This window comes from Anastrepha ludens, chromosome 3, assembly GCF_028408465.1.
Source record: "Anastrepha ludens isolate Willacy chromosome 3, idAnaLude1.1, whole genome shotgun sequence".
Classification (NCBI taxonomy): domain Eukaryota; kingdom Metazoa; phylum Arthropoda; class Insecta; order Diptera; family Tephritidae; genus Anastrepha; species Anastrepha ludens.
The window spans coordinates 90,907,665-90,927,198 of NC_071499.1; positions in this window are offsets into that span (position 1 = coordinate 90,907,665).

Here is a 19,534-nt window from a genome sequence, read left to right on the forward strand (position 1 = left end):
AAAGCTTTACACAAAATCTGAGATGTTTTTGCAAATGACATAACTCATAACTCAAGTTTTACGCAGCAGATCTTGAATAACTTAGATATACAGTACTATCTCGATAATCCGGACACCCTTAATGTTAGGGGTCGTCCGGATTATGGGGGTGCCCGGATTATAGATGATTTTTGTTTTTCAACTAAACGTTGTTTTTTTGAAATGAACATAACGCAATTCAGATATATGTATGTACATAAATAGTTTTATTAAATACAGTACAATCATACTTACATAATAATATGTGCATCTGTACATAATCAAACATTTTTTTTATTTAGTATGTACTATTTCATTTCACATTTAGTCGCGAATTTTCTAATGGCTTCACGTTTCTTTTTTATGTCAAAAACAGTAGATTTGTTGACACCAAATTCTGTTTCAAACCATCTTAATGATTTTCCTTTATCAAGGAGATCTAAAATTTCACATTTTTTCTGAAGAGTAAGGGTTTTATGAGCCCCTTTATTAAATTTTCCACTGCTCATAATAATAATGTCCATTCAATTCAGTTTGTCACTAAAGAATAAACACAACGCGTGATTTATGCTGTTGCATTTCGTATATATATATTGTTGTTAAAGTACTGCTATTTTACGAAAAACTCACAAAGCAAATTAAAAATTAAAATACATATGTATGTACATATTGCGAAGCAAATTTGAAAAATGTCTGGATTATAGAGTAAAAAATGTTAAACTGTCCGAATTATGCAGTTGTCCGGATTATAGATGTGACCGGACTACCGCGTGTCCGGATTATCGAGATAGTACTGTACTTTATTTGTAATGAAAATCTTTGAGTTAATCACGCTTTTCACCTGAAATGACTGTCAAAATCCAAACAAAATGTATTACCGTGAAATTTGTGTGAAATTTTGTATGTATCTCAAGTAATACTTAGTTCACGCCGCGAAAACACCGCGCAGTGTGCTAGCAACATGATGCCAGCAACATTTTTTCAAACCTATTTAAATTGCACATCTCATTCAAAAATGAGCGAAAACTGACAGCTCGTTTGCGAGCGAAGTGTCTGAGTACGAATACTCAGATTTGCCAATTGCTTCTGGGGCGATGTTCATAAATTTGACGTTTCTTCTGACCATCAATGTTGCTAGCAACATTTCACGGCACGCCAAATGTATGTTGTTGGCGAAATTTCACTGTTGTGAAATTATTACTAACTTTTGCGTGTCAAAAGTCATTCTTTTTCGATATCTTTTATGATCGGCATATTCATATTTTTACATGGTAGTTTCGGATATTCCTGAGAGGCTGCATGTAGCCTGTCCGCGAATGAACGAATGCTTTTTTTTCAATTTAATGTTGGCACCCTCAGGGGACAAAGAATGACAATTTAAATATTTGCTGTATTCTTTTGCAACCGACCTGCAGTTTATATTTTACATTAACTTACAATTGCTCCATTTTGCTTCGGTTTATTTGTGTATCAAGCAGTTGAACGTTTCGTCTTATTCAAGGCGAATGGATGCAAAGTGATAGCAGTTACAAAACCCAAATTGCATGTATTTTGCACTATTTTTGTTTTTGCAATTTGCTGGTTTAAGTGTAAAAATACCAATCAAAATGTGAACAAACAAGCGAAACAACGCTCCCTAATGGGCCTCGGTTTTACATGTACCCAGCAGTTTGACGTTTAGCTGGAATTTCCCAAACTCAAATGTCTCTTTTGTTTACTTTACAACCTGGTTGCATATACTTATAGTTACTCCCTTTCAACTCAAATCGGTTAAATCAACTCAAGTAGAATCTTATAAATTGTTGCTCTCCACGTAATTCGCTAAATTTGCCAGTGTTCTTTTACAGGTCGGATGCAAGGAGAACACAGCTATTGTCGCCAGAAAATTCTTTTGCTACCATAAGGTTATTTTATATAAACAATTTTTTTTAACAATGTTTTACTGCTTACTAACTACATATAATATTCATACCTTAAAAGTTAGTTGCTCCGGCCTTTAAAATTTCTATTTCGATTTAAAGTGAAAAAAAAATAAAGTGAAATTAATTAGGGCGATAAAATTTAAGTAACGGTGGTTTTGCGCACCGGTGTTACCTGCTTTGAAAACACTTCAACAAAACAGGGGGTTTTACTTCCTCGCCATAGTTTCCAAACTTTATTTTGCTTTGTCAGAAGAAAATATTTAATGCGAACTTTAATAGGAAATATTTAATGCGGACAGTTTATCGGCTCGATTGGCAAAGCTTAATTTATTTGTTAGTTGTGAAAACGGCGTAAGGTTTATTTTCGTTACGTACTCAAATAATTTTTGGTTTAGAACATTTTTTTAATATTTTGTGTTCAGACAAATTCATAATAAGAAAATATTTATGAAACACTTTAGTTTTATATTATTTTTGTAACTCTAAACCGTTAACGAGTTGAGCTTAAGCTGAGATAAAAAATTTATTCTGTTTTTAGAAAATTATTTTTATTTTCGAATACGAAATTTCTTAAAAAAAACTTTGTATGGCTTAAAGCAACAAGTAACCAAGTCAAATATTTAAAACTATACAACTTCTTCGCCAAGCTAGGCCGTTATGAATGTTCCAGATACATGTTGCCAGCTGCATTGTTGAGCAACATTAATATTTGATCTAAAAAAATTAATATATGAGGGCGGGTCAATAAGTTCGTAACTTTTTGTATTTCTGACCTCTTTACTGAAAAAGAAATACTGCTGCTGTCAACAGGCATCTGTCAGTTGACTCCTGTTAAAATTTGAACGTGCTGCGTCAGTTAGTTTGTGTTTTACAGCTACCTTTATCAGACTACCCAGTAATTTGAGGAGAAAATGGAAAAAACTGAATTTCGTGTGCTTATTAAGCCGATTCACCCTTAGAAACCCACTGTTTCGACTGTTGCTTGGTCTCTGGTGTGTGGTGATGGATGCGGGTCTCGTCCACTTTTACAAAACGGCGCAAAAACTCCTCCATATTGCGATTAAACAACGCCAAACCTTCCTGTGAAGTTGTTACACGATTGCGTTTGTGGTCGACTGTGAATTACTGGGTAGTCTGATAAAGGTAGCTGTAAAACACAAACTAACTGACGTAGCACGTTCAAATTTTGACAGGAGTCAACTGATAGACAGTATTTCTTTTTCAGTAAAGAGGTCAGAAATACAAAAAGTCACGGACTTATTCACCCGCCCTCGTAACTTAAAGCTCTTCTAAACAAACGCTTATTTCTAGTGCCAGATGCAAATGTTGCTGGTACATGCTCATATATGGCACATAGACTTGTCAATGCGTACAATAACAATTTTGTGTTTAAATAATTGAGATAGCTTGGTGAAATTCATTCATGGTGTATGCCATGTTTAAATATGGAACTCAATATCGTTCTTATGACCACCGCGATCGAGAGTATTGCTCTAACGGAGTATTGGTACCTGAGGTAATGAAATATTCACTTTTTGAATTCATTTGATCTTGTAAACATGCCAGATTATATACACAAAAAAAATAGTTTTGTCCCTATTTGAAACGCCGCTACCTGGTACAAGAAGCAATGTTGCGCAACATTCTCAATCACAAGCACATACTAGCGGTTTTTTGGGCGTCGTGTTGTAGGGGAATTGTGTATCATCGGGTGAGTGCTGTCAAATCTCACTGACTTGCGAGTTTGGTTAGCATTTTCTGCCCTTCGTGCATTTTGCGGAGTAGCGATAATTAAACAAATGAAATGAATTTGATGGAAACTGCCGCGTTGTTTTCTGCTAGTATCTAAATTCCATAGATTTCTTCGATTTAATTTCTTGTTTTATATAGTAAAGAGAAACAAAAACACATAAAAGTAATTCTTAATAATTCAACAAAATTGTGAAAAAAATTATACTAATCATAGAAAAGCAAGCAAAATGGTGTTTTAGTCATCCCCACCGAACGTTATCGATTCATGCATAGATATTTTTATTACCAATATGTAAATTTAATATGGAAAATAACTTAAAGTAATATTTGTAATTTAATTTATGTTGCTTAAATACTAAGTGAACTGTTTTTATTATTAAGAGTAATATAAGTTTTCATTAATATTCACTTGTATATAAAAATCGTAAAATAAGCATGAATGGTACGAAGCGTAGGATTTGATTTATTACATGAACAACAAAATAACTACATTGAAAATAATTCTATTGAACTCTTGCACAGTTTTTTGCATTGTGAATGAATTGAATTGTTGATTATTTTTTAAGTTTAGTTTAGTGTGAGGCTAAATAAATTTTATGAGTATGGTTTGAGAACAAAAAATAAAAAGCAAAAAAAAATAAAAAACAAAAACAGCAACAGCTGCAATATATTGCACAAATCGTGTATGAGCGTATTGAGTATTGTGAGCGGCATTCAAATCGAACTGTATTTTTGTGCGAGTAATAGCAAAACTATTTTTAAAAATATACGCTGTAAGTGTGTTTATAATTTAATACAACTTTAAACTGTAATATTAATTAAAGAAAGAAAGAAAGAAAAAAAGAAACAAAAACAAAGTAAACCTACATACATATTAAAGTTCTTTGTTGTATTTTTCAAATATAATTGATTAATTACTTAATAATATTTATATGCCGAACAATGAGCTGTCGAATTAAAAAAAAATCAGAGTGATTAATAAAAAAGCATTAATAAAAGGAATTTTAATGGATTATCATGCAATCTCAATATGCATATGTGTGTGTGCGTTTGTGTTTGAAGAGTGGGCGCCGGTGTTCCAAGCGATTTGTAGAATTTTATGTACTAAACTAAACCGAATTGAGGGGCTCATTTTAAAAGATTAAAAATAAATAAATACAGTTCCAAAATATTTTCAAAATCGTAAATAAAGAATTTAAATACAAAAGTAACCCGAAAATGTATCAAAAAAGGAAAATAAGCACTAAAGGAGCATTTGAAAAGTCCACTAATCGAACGCAACAACAAGAATTTTAAGCAAAATATAAAGAATTGCATATGTATTTAATAATTAATTGAGGGCGCAATCAAAGACAGTTAAACCAAAGTTAGTGAGGTGCGCAGCAAATAAGAAAAAGTAAAATAAATAAAATCAAATAGCGAAAAACAAAAAATTAAGGAAAAAAATTCGTAGCCGCTCGAATGTGACCACTATACCTATACTATTATGTAATTAAGTAAGAGCATAAAAGCTAAAAATTCTAATGAAATTCAATCAGAAATCAAAATATTACATAAAACTGATATTGATATGAAATATATTGAGATGTACGTAGCAGATGCAAAAAAAAAAACAAAAACTGCAATGCAGGCGATGAACAAATTAATACTTAGAAAATAAATAAATAACACAATATTACGAAAAACAGAACAAAAAAATAATAAAAATCTATAAATATTAAAAAAGAAAATATTCATGCCTCAAAATTTATTTCAATTAGAATCGGAAAATGTTTAACTAAGTTCTCGCTGTTGTTTTGACGAAAATACGAGTACAACTTTATTCTGCAAAAATGGCTACAAGCGAATCATTGAAAGTATTGCCCATCGCTGGCTACTACTTTTTCCAATATTTCTGGTACATCTCGTATACCGTCGCGGTAAAACTTTTCATCTTTTGAAGCTATCTACGGATCAAGCCATTTTTTGATATCTTCATATGAATGGAACTGTTGGACAGCTAGACCATGTGCCATCGATCGGAACAGGTGATAATCGGGTGGCGCAATATCTGGAGAATATGGCGGTTGGGGTAGGATTTTTTATTTCAGTGTTTCTAGGTAGGTTTTAACGGATTTGGCAACGTGAGGTAGAGCGTTGTCATGCTGTAGAATCACTTTCTCATGCCTCTCCGCGTATTGCGGCCGCTTTTCGCGCAGTGCTCGGCTCAATCGCAACAATTGAAGTCGATACCGATCCCCAGTGATGGTTTCGCTCTGTTTTAACAGTTCATAATAAATAACACCAACTTGGTCCCACCAAATACATAGCATAACCTTCGCAGCGTGAATATTGGGCCAAGGCGACGACGTAGAAGCATGACCGGGGAGTCCCCATGCCTTTCTTTTCTTTGGATTGCTGTAATGAATCCATTTTTCATCACCCGTCACGATGCGATGAAGAAAACCCTTCTTTTTTGCCGCTGGAGCAGTTGTTCACAGGCGCAAAAACGACGTTAAACATCCCTTGGTTTTAACTCATAAGGAACCCAAGTTCCCTGTTTCTGAAACATTCCCAAAGCATGCAATATGAATACTGAAGCAAGCTCTTCTTGCGTTTGACACGGATCCTCATTGGGCCTCCAATTCAGCGCCTTCGAAGGGTTTTGACCTTCCTTCACACGGACGGTCGTCAACATTAAAATTACCGTCTTTAAAGCGACGGAACCAATCTTTGTATGTTGTTTCACTTAAAGCAAAGGAACTTAGTTGCGCATCAATATTTAAAGGATGTTGGGTAAGTTGATCTTAAAAGGATGAACAAATTGATAGTACGGTGATTTTGTTGTTTAATAACATGAAACATTCCCCTAAGCTGTCGAGGTAGTAGTTCTTGGTCCGATTTAAATCCGGGTCCTACCCGACTGTTGTAGGAACGCTAGTATGTATCTGGAAAATAAAGTTTTCTGATATTGGGAAACATTGCTGTTTGGCTACGATACGAAAGACGTACAAAAAATAAGTGTATTAGAGCTTACACGGCAGTAGGGGATATGTTTTCAGCATTTTGCCAACATTGCCGGTAGCCTGGCTCCTCCCCTTCAAACCGAGACAAATTCGAGGATAACTTGTTGAAAACTCTTGTCCTAGGAGTATCTCTTTTGCGAAAAATATCGATAAAATCTCCCGCTAAGTGCGAGATCCATGCCATTGTCCGGTACCTCATTGTGTAGGGAGAGAAAAACTCTAGTTGAGATCCTTGAGTCGTTTGCTAGAGCTTCTAAGGATATCAAATCCGCAATTTTTCATAATGGTGGGGGCCTTAATCGGTTCCGGGTAATAGAACCACAATCAAAGCAATGGTAAGCCTTCGAGCCAGGGACCGTATTCACTGTGAGTTTTATCAAAATCATTTGTATTTAATTATTATTTTGAGATTTTGAAATTTGCGATTTAAAATAATATATTTCTGAGTTTTATTGTATTGTTTAGATAATATAATCATATATCGAACTACATTTTGTTTTTATCAAAAATAAAACTTTGATCGACAATAAAACTTATTTCTTGAGGGTAATTTTTTATTAAAAAAAATTTAATTCGATATACTTATGATTGCATTTTCTGAGCGAATAATTATAAATCGAAATGGTGCTCTTAATAATATTTTGTATTCGCTCAACAATTTTTAAATCGTAATAGATTCATAAAGGGCATCTAAAAATATATATATGAAACTGTTCCACGATATTTGTAAGTTTTCGATTTTTTCATTTCATTTTACAAAAAAAAAAAAGAATATTGTTTTGGTACATACTTTGTGTGTATTACTGCCATGAAATAAGCTTTTTATGAAAAACAAATTTCTACTTGTAGGTGCCATAAAATGTAGATCCTTCTATTTGTGAAACTAATCAAAGAACTCAGATTGGAACAGATGCTCCACCTAACACTTAACAAAGGCTGTCTCTAGTGGCAAGCGATCCAGGAAAATTTTCTGTTGTTTTCCACAAGCACATTGTGCCTTCACATCTGCATTTCGTGAAAGTTCCCATTGTATTTTGTCTGCTTTCACTTATTCTGCAAGACTTCATGGCTCCGTCTTGAAATAAGAAAATAAGAAATATTGGCTAGAAATACTTACATATATATTTACATTAACATTAGAAGTCATTTATATGGAAGCCCTTTTAATGAGCCTGCATTAAAGACATACTTCTAAAAGCAATATGGTACCATGGCGGCTATGGATAGTTTTTAGCTATCGAGAACTCAGCGGTGCTCGACAGTTTTTAAATTCATGTTATTTTAATTATCACAATATACCCCCATTGTGCGTGTCTACCATTCGGTTGCCTCGGGTTCGAAATCGACAGTACGCAAGAAATATCAATTGGCAGAAAGCTTTTTCTAATAGCGGTTACCCCTCAGCCGTGAAAATGTTTCTCATCAACACCGTCTGCATAAAACTGAAGACCTCTCCCAACAAAGGATGCTCGGTGCATTATATGCCCATATCTACTTGTCTAACCATATAAATCGTCTTACAAGAATCTCCTTTTTTTATCAAGGAATCAATTATTTTTCCCAATCCGTGATTTTAGTAATCTGTAACACGGGTTGTACAGTGCGAGCGGGTTACGCTAGATTGTGTTAGAAAGACAAAAAATTGTAATAAAAAACTTGTGGAAGAGTTTTGTGATAGCTTGCCTTTTATATGTCGGGATTAGAGAACAAAAACAAATTTTAATCATCGAAAATCACTTTATTGTTTTTCAAAATATTCTCCATGAAGATCTATACACTTTTGCATGCGTTTGAACCAATTGTCGAAGCACTTTTGCCACTCTGAATGAGGTACCTCCAAAACATGCATTCTGAATGCCGCAACCGCTTCTTCAGGTGTCGAAAAACGTTGACCTCTCAGTTTGTTTTTTACGTGCGGGAATAAAAAGAACTCATTCGGTGCCAAGTCAGGACTATACAGTGGATGACCCATTATTTCGATGTTTCGGGTGCTCAAAAATGCAGTTATTTGAGCCGATGTGTGAGAGCTCGCATTGTCCTGGTGAAGAGTGATCCGTCTTTGGCGATTGGTTTTCCTAATTTCTTGGAAGACAACTGGCAAACAAATAGTTGTGTACAACTCAGAATTTACTGTTCTGCGTTGTTCTAGTGGTACGGTTGCGACATGTCCAGTTTTTCCGAAAATACAGGCGACCATTTGCTTGGAAGTGCTTCGTGCGCGAACAACTTTTGTTGGATTTGGCTAATCTTGAAACACCCATACAGTCGACTGCTGTTTACTTTCGGGCTCATACGCGTAAATCCATGATTCATCACCTGTCACGAAGTCATAGACGTGATTCGAAGCCCCGCGATCGTATTTTTTGAGCAATTTCTTCGACCAATCGACACGAGCCTTTTTTTGAGCGATTGGTAAATTGTGTGGGATCCAACGCTATCAAATTTTTTTGACAGTCAAATGTTTATGCAATATTGAATGTATGCTGATCCCACTAATGCCTAAGATTGTCTCAACCTCACGATAGTTCACATGACGATCTTGCAATATCAGTTCGCGCACAGCATCAATGGTTTTCGGAACAACAACTGATTTTGGACGACTTTCACGAAATTCGTCTTGGAGTGAACTACGACCACGATTGAATTCACCATACCATCGATAAACACTGGTCCTTGATGAAGCTTCACCGCCAAAAAATGAATTAAGTTCATCTATGCAATGTTGCTGAGTTAATCCACGTCGAAAGTTGTAAAAAATAATCGCACGAAAATGTTCACGATTTAATTCCATTTTTGGACCGAGATGAATCTTTTAAGTTAGTGTAAACAACACAAATAGCGCTGGTATTTCAAAACGTTCTGAGTACGTAAAAGGCAAAAAATGTCAAACTTTGCGATACAGCTGTCAGTTGCCAGATTGCAACACCAAGGTTGCCAAATCCCGACATATAAAAGGCACCCCTCGTGCTAAGTTGCTTGATCGCGGGTCGAAGGTAGACACCAACAAAGAAAAAATATACCATATTTTAAAGCTTTTCTTCGATATATGTAGATGAAAGTGGTTGAAAAAATTAAAAGTGCTTATGATTTAGTAAATATAACAGCCAATTATGCGTAAGAATCGATTTCATTGCGGTCGGTTCTCTAAAAACCTCAGTGCCAGAAAGTTAATGTAAGAAAACCTGTTGTACCGAATTTTTAGTTGGGTCGATCCTTTAGTGGAATCGAATTTTTATGTTAACAAAATCGGCCAATTTCTGATACGTAAGCGGTGGCTGATTTAGGATTGATGCCGAGGAAGATTTTGCTTTGCACTTAGAGTGATTGACAGGTAATCATTTACTACGTGCAGCTTCTCCACGGCTTCGGAGCCGTACGATTAAAAATTGAGTCGTCTGAAGGAAGCTACATATGTGAAAGAAGACAACTTCAAAACGTCAAGAGGTTATCGAGAAAAACGGCACCTGTTTAGCCTAGATCGATAATTTTCTGGCTCATGCAAAATTAATTAATTTTTTACTACAAAACTATCTATAGATTAACGAAGATGCGCCAAAAAATATCAGCGCCCATCAATGATGCCCATTGCCGACAGTTATTTTCAAAACATTGCGAATGGCCAGCATTCAGAAACAGTGAGTTTTATCATTATTGTTGTGTTAGCAGAGGTACTACTTACTTCGTTTTGGCGAGCAGTTTTATTCCCATTTCTCCACATTTTATCATTGCTTGGGCATAATATTTTATTAACAACATTTAGAACAATGACGAATCATAAAAGAAGAAAATCTGGCAAAGCAATTCCTCTTGAGTGATAAATATAAATATGCGGCAGCTAAAGCAATAATACCAAATCACAATGAATAGCAGGAGGAAAAAATGCATTTGTTAAAACCAAATCACTGATAACAGCAGAAAAATGACATTTTCATAAGCATTATGTTGATTATGACGCTAAGCAAGAGAATGAAAAACAAAGCAATATTAACCACAACAGTCCTAGAACCACCAGGGGGAGAGTGAGATAGAACTTCTGAACAAAGGGAAGAATCCTTACATGGCCGATGGCATCTTTATTGCGCGTCGTTTGGAGCAAAGCAAAAGGAACCAATATAAAACGCTCATTTTCCGAACAGCCGTAGCTAAAACGAACAAAAAGTAACAACAATAAGTGTAATAAAACAAAAGCGTTGATAAGAAATTACACCAATGCCACTGGGAAAATTCTTGTCAAGTGTAAGTAAAGGAGAAGACAAATTTTCCTCAAAGCACGAAATCAAAGAAGTAGACTTTTAGAAGCGCAAAGCGTTTTAAGTGATCGGCCGAAGGGGTGGTGAAGTGGAAAACTTGAACGAATGCTTGAGGTGATTAGAGTCGCACATATTTACTTAGATTTTTGGTTGTAGCAATAATGAATGAGCGAACATCTACATACATCTACATATGTATCTACATACATATAAAAACTTTATCACGAATTGTGTGAGCAGAGAACTTGAATATTAACCAATATTGAATATAGACTTCTATAGCAATCGCATCCACCAGCAACACATCAGCAGCATCAGCCTTCGCATCCTAAACTTTCGCTTCGCCACCAGCCATGGCAAATGCGCCGAAGGAGCTGTTAAAATGACTTTTATTGTTATAGCTTTGGCAGGCGGCTGAATGGCGCACACGCACACGCACACATTGCACCCTCTTTGACTGTTGGCACAGAAGTTACGATAGTTTTCTAATAAGTTTTTAGCTTTCCCCGTTTTTCTTCTCTCCCACCTCACGCTTCACATCAATTTTTTGGCTTGTCAACGATATTGAATAGATCTTATCGAAGTTTAATAGAAATTCGCAATTTATCCTTGCCGCAACAAAGCAGTAAGAAAACTACGAACGGAATACAAATGACAGAGTATAATAAAGATTATTTTTATTTGTAGATATTGTAAGTGTAATCAAGAAACGCACAAGTTTTGCGGTTTTAAAAATATACGAAATTAGAACCGCTTCGACTGACGCAGAGCTCTGAAGTCCTCATGAACAAAAAATTTAAAGTTTCATTAATCATAGAAATTGAAAAGATTTTAATCTCTCTGCCAGTAAAACAGAGAAGAAATCAATAGTTTATAGGGGTTTGGGAAATCATGTTGTTATATATTTATATATAAACATACATACATATATAAAAGTGTGCTCGCCCCCATTTGAAACCCGGCTGCAAATATGTGTGTAGATGAACCGATGTATTCATTTTGTCGAAATATGAAGTGTCATTAATCAGAGGATGTGCGTTGATTTAATGTATTTTTTTTATTTGTACACGGTGGTCTATTTAGCTTTAAGAATGTCAGTTATCGATTGACTCTGATATTGTAAAAGAAGTGACGAATCTCGTGAAAATACATTGAAAATTGGGCTACTGTAAGCCAGCCGTGGAAGTTATTTCAATGAAATTGTGTTCGAAATTTAATGCCAAGGTTTGGAATGGAATTGTGTGAATGATGATCAGAAATTTGTTCAAGAATACAGTCCATATGGTCCTTATTGCCCAACATTGCTCTATGACCAAGAGATAGAGATAGGATTTAAAAACATAGGGGGGCGGTTGCTTAATTACTCCTCAGCAAACTTTCAAGTTTTTTTTACGGATCTTAGCAGTTTATTGAGGAAAAGAGATAACTAATTTCAAAACATCCGACCCAAAGATGTATCATCATCTGGTGAAAGTCGAACAGTGGCAGCGAAAGTGCTGTGTATTCTCCTCATCCTTCATCCTCATTCCCTGCCATCCATATGGATTGTGCCTTGTGCCCTGTAATTAGTTCTATCAGGACTCGTAGCTCATTTCTCCTCTCTCTGAGAAGCAATTTCGCTTTCATCCTGTCAGGACTTTTCAGGAAACACCTGATTGTTTTGTAAATGTCAGCACTGCACCAACCGTTCTCATGAGATTTAATGATGAGCTTTATTCTTTAAATTATTTTTTGATTTCGACCAGTTTTCTTACTTCTTTTACCTTTTTTTAATTTTCAATATTTTTGTAAAATAATAATAAAACGCAAGGTTGAAGTTGTTAAAAAATTCTCTTCATGAACGATGTTGTTCATTTTCTCCATACAACAAACGCACGATTTTTTTTCATATGGCACAGTATAATCACATATTAAATAATGTTGATCAAGCGTTGGACCTTTAATTCGTTTCACAAAGACGAAAATGTCACAACTCGTATCAATGCAAGATTTTTCAGGACTAGTTTTTATTTTACCATAGCCAAGTGGAAAATAAGGACCAAGAAAATAATGATTGAAACAAATATACAGCCTGTCTCAGAAGAAAAGAACTGGTATTTTTCTTGTAACTTGAAGATATATTTCGTTCTGCTTTTTGCTGCGTAATAGTCCCACTGAAGGGCTACGACGCCAGTGCTCAGATGAGTGTCGTTCGAAACTTCCCCGTAAACGCAACCAAACAAAAATGAGTGAGAAGTACGCGAAACGTTTTGAGGCGGTATTTTTTGAACGCATTCGAAAGAGCCGAAATTATCTTACGCTGCGCGGCTGCAAAAGTGATTAAAAAATCAAAAAAGTTTGTTGTGGCGGTATAAGGTGTACAAAAATATAGATGACTTTTCCGAGCGCGGCTTGAAGCGAGTGACGCCAAAAGAGCAGGGTAAAGTGGTCGTCCAACTTTTTAAACGGGACCCTTCTTTGTAACTACGCCAAGCACGCACAATTCTTGCTTAAAAGAACTAAAAAGAACAGATGTGAGTATCAACACCATCGAATGCCCACTGAAGGAGGTCTGCCTTCTACCTATCCTACCGTCCCACATCATCAAAACCACTGCTCTCAGAAAAACACATTTAGAAATAACAAAACAAGAAAATTGTATTGCACTGGCCTTCCCAGTCCCCAAACGTCAACCCTATTGAAAATGTGTGGGTAACTATGAAAAAGCATCTTGGCGGAAGGCCAGTCCATCATTTAAAGCAACTCCTCCGTCAAGTTCGCAAAATCTAGTCCTGTTTCTCGACGAGCTACGCAAAAAAGCTGCTTCACAGCATGAAACAGATGCCAGGCTGTACTAGACAACGATGGAGACTATACGGCTTATTATAAAAAAATTTAAATATCATATATATCTCTTATACTTCATGAATAATCGTAGTTCCTTTTTTCTGACATAGACTATCGGATAGCTTCTAGTTTAAGCTGAAAAATCCGGCATGACCGAGTGTATTCCATGTAGTTGGTATGAAAAAAGCAAGACTTAATTATACAAAAAACAAAAACTATCTCAAATATTTAATGAGTTAAAGAAAGCCATACATTCGCAGAAAACTTTTCTCATTTCCTTCGAAATCTTTCCCCGTGCTACTTTGAAGGATGTCAAAGAGCAGCAAAATATTGTTAGAGGGGAGAATTATCCATATCGCGTTACTATAACAAAAAATATGCTGAGAATTTGCATAACCCGAACTGAATGTAAGTATTATATCGAGTTGAAACAGAAGCCTTTCCGCACAGTGTACCTATAATCAAGAATAATCAGTTGTTACTGTCCTGTCAACTATTTTTGGGCGCCTCGAAGTCATACGAAAAAAAAAACTAGGGTCTGTCAGACTCACGCACGGTAGAAGTGAAACTTCTAAGTTGGTTGTTCCATGCATGGGAGCCCCGGTTTAGATCTCTCCCCCCTCTCTCGTGTTAAATTCAGGTTTTCATTTTTTTTTTTCTATATCACTCCACATAAATTTGTACTATTTATTTGTGTCCTTATTAGCTTCAAATTTGACACTTGACAATGGTATTTTTTGCCTACTTTTGGCGCGTTAATCAATTTGCTTTGATCACCGAAACGGTTGAAATGTCATTTTACAACCTTCTACTTCAACTATCGTCACTCGTTTGGCAAACGCACTCATTGTATCGCTTCGTCTCCTCCATACCTACCATCTATTTACTTCACAGCAGTTTCTTATTGCTTTCCCGCTTACACACATTCAATCGGCGCTTTATCTGATACTCACACACAGCACTCATTTGCACGGGCTATGGCTATCTATAATACCCGTTGTCGGTTGCCTGCATGTCGCCAGTCTACTTCAATGCTTACTTGTGTGCTATATACATTTCAGTTCATATTATTTCGTGTCTCGGTGGCTCCCTCACATCGTTCAGCGCTTGCGATGCGAGAGAGCGAATAGGCGAGAGTGGGAAGGAGCAGCTGCTCCTTGGCCCCGCCCATTTGACGGATTTCGGTAACGCTCCGAACTTACCGTTTCACTCGCCTATTTTCAATCTGCCTTGGGGCCCCCGACGCGCCTAAAGAAGTTTCACTTCAAAAAATTGGCATTTGATCACCTAATTTTTTCTTGAAAAGTTTCATACATAAAAACTTTTCAGAGAAGCATAGAACATACACCTCAAATTGGAGGATAAATTCGGCTTAAATTTACCAAGTCTATTAATTTTTATGCTTGCCTTCCGAAGGTGAGAGCAGCACAAAATCCAATAATTTAAAGAAGAGACTTCGATAGCCTCATTTATTACTTTAGTTAGTTTTCCAGCTGCATTGACAGTATCTAATATATCTTAGAACTAGAATAAATATTTAGGGCAGGGTGCGGAATAGTATGCAAGCTGGTTGAAAAGTTGTGAAAATCACACAAATGAATCAGTAGAGGAGTCAAAATGTATACGCTATTTAATAAACAAACAATTCTATATCAGACCCTGACTTGCCAAAATACTGCTCGGCTACCAGATGTCTGCTGATGTCTCCAATACAACTTTTATATTAGAGAGAGAGAGATAGATAGATTTGAGGTTTGCATTTCGACCTCATGGTCTTTTTTGCTCTCTGCTCATCCCAGTAACTCATCAAAACTCAGTTTCTTTGTTAAACTTAACACAGAACTGGATTGGGCTTATCATATTATATATTCTTTTCTTCTCCCTGCAATTGACCGAGGTGTCTCAACCTTCTCCGCGCTATAGTGCCACATTCAAGGGGAAGGTGTATTGGAGCATCCAGGGCTTGGTCGCAGAAATGACAAGTGCCAGTGGACCATATCCCAATTCTGTGCAGTGGACTGCGCAGTCTGCAATAGTCTGTGAGAATGCCCAGTCTCAAGGAGGGTTATGAGTTTCGTTTCTTTTTATTGTGTGTTCCTAAAAAAATCAAGTTTCTCAATACACCCACGGATTAGTGAGGACTTAATCTCACAGGATGACGGTGCCTTGAATGACGCGTGATTGTCACTCAGAATGGCAATTCGCTTATTTCTGTCTTTGTACATGGATATATAGTATACATCTCCGCTTGGAAGATGTTTGGGAAACTACCCATCAGCACAGCACGCTTTGCTCTGGGGCCATATAATTCAGCGAATATATCTTTTGGTATCTTCGAGCCATCCGTATACTAGTGCAGTTTACACTTTTGGAGTTTCCTTTCAAGTGTAGTTGTACTTCAATTAACTTTATCACCCAGTTCAATTCAGAGTTTCTTCTCAAATTTAATGACTTTGGTGATTTCATCCCTTGGGTAGTTGGGCAAGCGAGAGCTGCAGACTTAGTGATTTCATGTTTTTGATTGACATCACTTTTTCTTTACTAAAACCTTGCCTAGTAATATTCAACAGGGTACGCTTGGCTGCCTGTTGAATAACTATGTGAAGCGGTGTCAGCTCGAGCATCACCTCCATCCCAGCTGTAGGGCAGGTTCGCATCGCCCCCGTGATGCACACGCGTCCGAAGCGCTGAAGCTTATTTAGAGCTGTGCGCACTGTCGAGAAAGCGATACCTAAGTAACCGCTCCATATATTATCATTGCCCTTATTATCATGATGTATATCCGTCTTAGGTTTCTTGATCTACAGCCCCAGAATTTTTCCTGTAAACGTTTGCAGATCATGAGGGTGTTTGTCGCCTTGGACAAGGTTGAGTCAGCATATCCTTTCCAGTTAATCTTAGCATCCAGGTCAAGACCAAGATATCTAACATCTGCAATGTCCTCCCAGTTAAGGAACGTAATACTATGCTGAGGAAGCAGTTCCAACTGGGGTGTTACGGTAGGATCCACGTTACTTTGGCACAATCACGTCCTGGATACTGTAGTAGGTTAAACTCCTAACTATTTAGTATCGACTTTGACGTACTCACTATATGCATGACATCTGCAGGTATCTCGCTCGACACCTGTTCACGAGCCCCTCTAAACCCGCTCATCTCACAGAACTCTCCCTCTGGATTCCTGGGTCTACCGTAAGATACCATTGATACTAACGGCCGATCACTGCACTACGCTTAGCAGGGCTTAATGGACTGCTGCAACAACAATAAGTAAGTTGAAATTCAGCATGAACACTCAAAATTTTACATTAAGAATTACTACGGCAAAGCTTTTCGCAAAGTTAGTGCCGAAGGGGGCAGGGCCTGGTGAACTTGTTCACTGATGGATCGAAGTTGGAATGAAAGGTTGGCGGAGGAGTCTTTTGCGAGGACCTCCCCATCAAACTCAAATTGAGGCAATCAAGGAGGCAGCTGATTGGCTGCTCAAATGCGTACTAACAGTCAAGAAAGTAAATGTTTACTCCGACAGGGTCTAGGACGGTGCATTCGGAATTGGATTGCTTGACCTCGCTTTCGACTGCGTCCGAATTCTTTGACATCAGCCTCATCTGGGTTCCTGGTCACAGCGAGATTGCGGGAAACTGTGAGGCGGATGAGCTGGCCAGACAAGGGACAGGTGAGGTGATTTCCCCGCGAAGGGAGAGAATTGGGATTCCCCTGACTACCTGCGGTCTGCTCCTGGAAAGATGGGCATCGCACCAACTCAGCGAGCGCTGGGCAAGTACACAAACGTGTAAGGTCGCGAAATCCTTCTGGCCACGTGTGGATCAGAGGCGCTCGGGCGAGCTTCTGAGGCTTACAAAATATCAGCTCTCTAATCTCGTGGGTTCTCTCAGTGGAATCATCTCAGCACCTTCTCCTTAGCTGCTCTGCTCTGGCGGGGCTAAGATCCAGGCATCTTGGCTCCTACTTCTTTGCCACGCCTGCTGATATAGCTGGCGCTGACATTAAAACTCTGATGAATTTCATCAGCAGAATAAAACGGTTGACGCAAACATAGTTATCGTTCGTAATCCGCACGCTCCTAACCATCCCAGCACCACTTCTAGCCGCCCTCTCCCTGCATCCCATCGGTCTTTCTCTCTCACCTCACCCCCTTCATAATGACATCACAAAGGACGAATCTTTCTTCGTCCAAGTGTGCCCATACCCCATAACCTAGTGCCGCATACGTCAATAGTTCACCAAAAAAAGTGGAACAATATTTTGCAGTAATTCCAGAAAATCATTACAGAGATGATATACAATTATTCCACGAGCATTGGAATAAGTGTATTGAAGTTGAGTGCGATTTTATTAAATAAAAAACTAAGTTTAAATAAAAGTTCACATTTTTTTATTATTTCTTTCTTGCATTTGCCGGTTTGTGTGTTTTAGCGAGTGTTTCGTTCTTATTTTTGCTTAGAATTTATAGACATTGAAGGGGCAGGAGAAGAATATGGGAAATCTCTTCTCTCGTTATCTTGCCTTTTTAAATGTCAAAATCAATGAGAAGGAGTATGTTTGGTTGATGGAGTACCAAGACGTTGGCTACCTAATAGGCAATATTTCAAATCCACTGATTCACTTTATTTTATATGAATTTATTGCTTATATTTGATTCCTAGCCATTATGAAATATGCATAATTCACAAAAAATAGTATGTCCTTTTAATAATTTGTATATAAATATAATTTGTAAATCAACTTTTTATATCTCCTCGACCCACTGCACTTCAGCTCAGTGCTAAATCCTATTTAAAAAGGCTGTCAAACGGCGCTTGCCTTATTGAATGAGCCGCCGATTGATTGGCCGAGAAAAATGATGTCTGCTGACACTGGTGACATTTTAAATCGGCTCAATTGCCTCCGAACAATAAGTATCTGCGAAAGAACAACAAAATCAGTGGCACAAATGGCAACGACAACTGGTAGGTAGTTGTAACAAAAGGGAATAAGCGGCTATGACACGTGATTAATGATTATCAAAACAAAAGTCAACAACAACAATAATGCTGTCAATATCAATGTTGCTACAAAAGTTGCGGCAGCAACAACAACGACTACTTGTTAGCCAGTTGTCAGCGGTCCGTACTATTCGATGTTGTTCGACACTCGCTGAACGGAAACCAAACATTGCGCGGCTGATTGACTGACAACAATTGACAGCAGCGAGTACAGCCACATTTCGCACACCTCCGCTTCGCTTTTTGAACTTACTTTGACAATTTATTTGGCCAATCTGTCAGTACCTGGCGGAGGCAATGCCATTTTGCTTCTGCAAATAGCCTTAACTAAAATTGTACTGAATTCAGCAAACAACAACAAAGTTCTGCTACCAGCAAAGAGTAAGTGATCATTTTGGAAATACCACTTCCGTTTCCTTTAGTCGGTGCCACAGCCTGTGCGCATGAATTCGAATTGTTTATTTGTCGCTGCAGCTGGTTCTAACTGTTCTTGTTGAAATTATTATTGTAATTTTCATAAATATGCGGATTGTTGCTACAATTGAAAGCAATAACAAAATGAAATCCATCATAACAGACAGATGAGAGGCTGAGCTTAATGGGTGCATGCACACACTTAAGTTTGTGTGTTTGTGTTCCGTGCAGAGCCCATACCCCTTTGCTACGAATATCTCTATTCTCTTTCCATCCTTTTCTATCTCCAGCCAGCGCGTTTAAAATATCAAAGGCACACTTGACAAATTCAACTTTGAATT